Raw genomic sequence first — 6,000 nt, forward strand, 5'->3', positions numbered from 1 at the left:
GGCCCTTGCAAGTCTCACCTAAGTTTTACAACACAGCATCTCCATCTAAGCAGTGTATGAACTATCACATGAAAGGAGAGATAGCACTCTTTCAATAAAATATGCAAAATTAACACATTTTACTTGCACAGGATACAATATGTGTGCTACTTCAATATAGTCTTCATTTGTACTTTTGAAACACCTAACTTGAGTGGACACTGATTTACCATAATTCTTAGCAAATATTTTAATTAAAAAAAATCCAGATAAGAAAGCATTTAAGTCAAGCCTGTTAAAAAATATATACTTTGTACAACAAAGCTATCTTCAAAGGTTTACAGATAATTATTAAAATTTTCTAACAGCCAGCAGAGCTTAAAATCTTGCCTGTTTAATTAACACCACATTAATATATTGAGATTTGTAAGAGGAAGTAAAAATAATCTCAGTATCTCCTACCAAGTATATGAAACCTTGACACGGTTTCTTTTAAGTAACTTGTTTGTTATGCCTTAAAGGTAACAACAGTTTTGTCTTTGAACACAACTATAGGAGGTTTTTTGTAGTATCAAGGTCGTGAGCGATATTTTGGATCCTCAAAGAGATTAGGTTAACTTTTGTGAGTACAATTCTTTGGTTAGTAAGAAAATGTGAATATTGGTGTACTTCGAAATATTAATCTTGCACCATTCAAAAGCCCACTGCAATTAGTATTTTACATAATCCTGAATTTGGAAGAATGAAAAGTATTTTTTTTCTTAATCCACATTCTACATTTGGTTAAGTGGTTGTTTTGTTTTTTTTCACAGAGATGCCTCAAGTTTCATTCTTAGCAATAAATCAAAACTACTATTTGCACAGTGGAAACATTTAAACACTGTACCTGTTCCAAAAACACTGCCCAATAAAATTTGCTTTTGAGAGATTCACAACTGCTTGTTCGTATGAAAGTCACAAGGCCAATAACACAGATGGACTTCCTTAGGATCTCTCCAGAAGTCTGAACTGGCATTTATATCTTCACCAATCTACCACCCCCCATTCAATTTTGTTAAGTGTTACACAAAACCAGCAAAAAACTTTCATTAAATCTTCATTTACATGAATCTATTTAGAACAATGCCACGATTCTACAGTTATGTACACCACTCCTTAACTAAGTTCCACGAATAGTCCTTACTAAAATTAGTATTAGCATGCACGCAAAATTAAGACTGTGCTTACATCAACCAGAGATCAGGACTAGAGAGACATTGTAGCCTTCAGTGTGACACCAATTTCTGTTGCTTTCCAACAGAATGTTAAGAGTTGTGTGTGCTGAAACTGTACCAAAGATATGAGGTAATGCAACTCCTAAAAGTAAACTGAATGTTGGTGCTGTGAGAAACTTTCCCTAGATATAGTCTAAAAAGGCAGTATTATTTCCCTTCTGAAATTTCCCAAATGGCAAAAAAGCTCACCCAAAAGGCTAAGTGACAGTTAAGCAGATTTTTCCTTTAGATATGAAAAGCTTGAAAATATGTACGTGGTTTTAAAACTGCAGTCCATATTGTTGCATTTGTAACACAATATTTGTAAATCAGAAACGCCTCCTGAAAAAAAATAATTTAGATTTCAAACCTTCCTTCTTTCAAGAAGTTTTTATTAGTTTGGGGGCAAAGGGTATTCCATTTTTTATGAATATACTTTAACATATCAACATCAATGGAGTTAAAAAAGGCAGAATTTCCTTTGTAATATTGTCTCCTTAAAACAGATCACAGATCTGTTTTTACAAATGGAGAAACTGAGTCACATAGGCAAACTGACTCACTAAAACTCATACAGGAAAACTCTGGAAGATTTCAAAATTCCCAAGAGGTTCTTATGCATAAAATTCACAATCTAGAAAAGCTGTAAAATTTGAGTATGAATATTTCAATCTTTGGGTCTATTTCATTTTACCCCAAAAAACCACTTTTTCTAAAGTTAACAGAATTATTTTCTTTTAGTTTTAATCTTGAATCAGATGTCTGCTTGAGAACATGACTGAAGCCATGAAGTTAGACTGCGGAGCTGCATAGCCCTCTAAGTCACAATAAAAAAATTATTCACAAGATCAGGAGCTTTAAACCTAAGGAGAGGAAAGAAAAAGGCAAAAGGTTTCCAGAAAGGCCCATACTTACACTCCCTATAATCTTACTCGTGTACTTTTTAATAAACAGAGTAAGACATGGTTTGTTAAAAGAATCAAACCTATATAAATAAGGAAGGTATGACAGGAGCATGCATTACTGGACTATTAACGCATCACTTGGTGGTTGAAATCACTCAGCCTTTGGCCTCAAAACATACGAAAGGCATGCATTAACAACACTCGAAGTCTTACTATCTTATTTTTCAACTTTAGGTATACCTTAAACCACACATCAGTGCTTCTAAATGATACTAAATAAAATTCTTCAGAGATTAGAGGTAGTTTTGCCATTCCAATACCTCACTTTTGATTGTTTAAATCCAGAAGGTTCCAAAGCTATATTAGAATAGGAATTCATACCTCATTAAATCAAGGACAAGATTAAAGACAAGCATACAAAAAAAAGAGGGACAAATTAATTTTTTTGGCTGTCTTTTAAAATGTACAGTTTGCAGCCTCCATAGTTTGTATCAGAGTACACTACACCAACTACTAAATAATAAATCCTTGTGACCTCCCTTCCCCCCACCCAAACATATTTATAGTGGTGATACTAAAAGGTTCATATTTCATTTAGGAAAAAAATTAGAGGTTAGGAAGTGCACTTTCCCTCAGTATTTGTATGTGTATTACTACAAAAACAATTTATACAGCAATATACAAAATAAATTGAAGACAAAAAATGTAGTACCAAGATTACATGGTGGCAGAAGAAATTCCACGTCTTAATAGTAACAGGTTACAATCTCACATACGTTATTTCTGTAAGTATTAAGTTCTTTCAGTACTCTCAAACTATGAATACATAGAATTACTACCCCTATGTCCAGCAAAGGTATTTCCTGGAAGGTGAACATGACGTTCACAAATGTGATTCCACAAAGAATTTAGATGACCGTTTTAGCGATCTTAATCCACTCCTTACTTTGATCAATTTTACCTCTTTTATGTCGTTAATAGGATGGACAGATACACAGTTTCCATCTCAAACACAGGAGCTTTTCCAAATTATTAAACCGACGTACATATTACCTTACAGCAACCTACACACCCCCCTCACAGAAGCCGCTTGAGTCTGTTGCCTCTTTCCACCCCCCTTTTCCCCGACAAGAGTGGTCTCGTTCACTTGCCTTTCACACACATAACCAATAAAATTAATCAGCTGGAACACAGCATTTTTAAATCGCAGTAAAGTCAAGAGATGTTTTGTACGTTATTTGAAGGGAACAGTCTTTTCATTTAAACATAATAAGACTCTAATATGCTGCAGACAAACGCGCTGCATGGGGTGTGGAGGACCCGAGCTGATTAGATTACCACAACATCAGCCTGAGGCCGCCATTTTTAGAATCTCTAAAGGACAAAAGAGGGAAATTAAAAAATTTGCTCCACATTTTTTGAAAAGTAACTTTAAAAGTATAGCGATCATAATCAATTAATCATGCATTAGCAGTACAGCCATGGATATCTCTTTCTTTTCGCTGATCTGAGCCCTGAATAACAAACACGTTTCGTTATTATTCCTTTAAGGTACTGTAAATAAACAGACTAAAACATTCCTAAATCTAGATGCAGCGCTAAACTTCTGCTTTTAACGACACGTAGTATGTACCATTTTAGGGACCTCAGGGCTTCCAGCCACCGCACATTCCCTAATGGCTGAGTATGGGGGAATACAGGACCTTTATAATCAGGCTATATTATGTTTCTCTACCCTATTTAGTACTACACAGTGAACCGTTTGTTTCTCTTCCCCTAGGTCTGCAGCAATAGGGTCTACCCCACCAACATTTATTTCTTTAAGGGAAAAAAACAGAAAAGACTGAAATGTGCCACCCAAGGAACACGAAGGCTGCCTGCAGAGAACTAAAGCGAGAAAGGGATGCACCAATATAACTACTTACACCCTCGAGAAAGGGGGTGGAGAGAATGATCCCCTTTTAAATTGGCAGAGAAACTCTTGAGGACTGCTCTCCGTTTGTCCAGGTTACACCACGAAGCGGAGATATTAGCAGGGAGGGGGGAAAGGAGGCGGGGGTGTGGAAGGCAGAGAGATTAGGCCTATAACGAGCCATTTTAGCACCACAAAGCAAAAATATACAGGATGGAGGAAGAGAATAGGCTTCCCTCAGCTTCATAAAACTCAATACGCAGTCCCAATAACACACAAACCCGTTCTTAAAACCACCAGTGTAAGGAAGCGTATGTTGTCACATAATAGCCCCTTTCGGCTCTTTTTCTAAGCATAATGCATAAATCTGGCATAACTGCCAAAAAATTCTCCTCAGCTCCTCCAGTTACAGTAACCCGCCATATTCACAAGATATAGCGACAGCCTGCCATTTTTTTAACCAAACCCCACAAAAGGGAAAACAAATTCAAGGCAACCTAAACAGAATTTAAACACATTTCAGGGCGGGAGGGAGTTACGCTCGCACCGGGGGTAAGGAGACGTTCCCGTCGCATTTCGCTCCCCTTTTGCCACCCCCCTCCCCGAAGCACCCACAGCAGAATACACTGGCAATAACCGAAGACTCACCTGTAATGGTCACAGGCCAGGCAGCAGGACCCCTGAGCTGAGCCCCTTCTCTATCCCAACCAAAACAATGCAACAGCCCCACTGCGGATATCCCTACCCTAGGCAGGACTCAACCCTCAGCAGGCTCTGGTAAAAGAAAGAAAAGGGAAAGAAAGGAAAGAGGAGACCCCCCCTCCCCCCAAACCTAGCTCAGTGCGCAGAACCCTACAGGGACCAGCTCGGAAGCGCCTTTGCCTTAGGACCTGTGTACAAACCCCGCTGCCGCCGCTGCTCCCGTGTCTCCCTCCTTTCAGCCTCCTACGCTCCCTTCTATGTCACTGCCTCTCTGGGAAAATGGCGTCCGCTCTCCCCTCCCTCCCCCTGCACGGGGCTCACCCGCCCCGCCTGGCAGGGGCAGGGTTACCAAGGCGAAGCCAAACAGCCGCCATTTTGCTTACGGGCTGAGAGCGCGGTCCGCGCCCGCCACTGAGCCCTCAGTGTCCATTTTGCAACAGCGCCCTGCACGTTACGCCGAACGGCTCCGGGTCTGGGCGCGGCCGAGACACCAGACTGCGGCAGGGGCTGGGCAGGGGGGCTGTCGAGGAGGTGCGGAGGGAAGTAGGGCAGCGGAGGAGGGGCGGCCGCAGCTGGGGCTGGTGCCGGGGGCGATCCGCAGCCCCGGAGGCGCAGACCGCGGGGGAGGGGCAAGGGCTCCGTCCCAGGCTGTTGAGGGACCGAAGGCGGGCGGGAGGGAGGATGTCTGACTCAGAACTGCATCCTCTGAGGCAGAAACGCCAAAACTCCCTCTTCAGCTGCGCTCCCCCCGCCACCTCCGGCTTCCTGCTCAGGGCCGTCGTTGCTCTCAGCATACCTATTCTGTATGAATCTCAACCCCTGGGGTAAATTTTCGCCACGAAGTACGCGAGAAGCCAGGCAGGGGCGCCGCATCTCACACAGAGGAACTTACTTGAGGGGCGGGGAGGAGGGGGGCGAGAAAGGGGAAGGAGCGGGAGCCTTGGTCGAGACCCGTTCAGGGCGATGTGGAGGTTTTGTCTGAATCTCCCCTGTCAATAAGGCACTTGAGGCTGCGAATCTTCCCCGAAGCGTTTTAAGGCTCGTATATAAGGCAAGTGGGAGAGAGTTTCTTAAAGCGAGTGGGACAGCACTAGCTGAAGGCGTTTCTTTTCTGCAGGGAAGGAGAACGAGCCCCGTTTCCCCGTCAGGGAACGGCCTTCGGGGAGCAGGTACCGTCTGCCTTCACCCGGACCAGCGGGAGCTGGCAAGGCGAGAGGCTCCCTCAGCGTTCCGGGGCCGACGCAGCCTC

At 42.5% G+C, this 6,000-nt stretch overlaps 1 protein-coding gene across 6 annotated transcripts in view; it reads right to left on the reverse strand.

Annotated features, from left to right (window-relative positions):
• Nucleotides 1–4,996, reverse strand: part of KMT2E (lysine methyltransferase 2E (inactive)) — a 62,258-nt gene extending 57,262 nt beyond the window's left edge. For 4 of the 6 annotated variants that reach the window (XM_063323470.1, XM_063323472.1, XM_063323471.1 and 1 more), the window contains exon 1: nucleotides 4,698–4,993. The gene's annotated coding sequence lies outside the window, so the exon portion shown is untranslated. Of the gene's footprint in view, nucleotides 1–4,697 lie in introns of all 6 variants that reach the window. The other 2 variants (XR_010069558.1, XR_010069559.1) reach the window with 1 other exon arrangement.
• Between the last annotated feature and the right edge of the window lie 1,004 nt (nucleotides 4,997–6,000).

This window comes from Chroicocephalus ridibundus, chromosome 1, assembly GCF_963924245.1.
Source record: "Chroicocephalus ridibundus chromosome 1, bChrRid1.1, whole genome shotgun sequence".
NCBI lineage: Eukaryota > Metazoa > Chordata > Aves > Charadriiformes > Laridae > Chroicocephalus > Chroicocephalus ridibundus.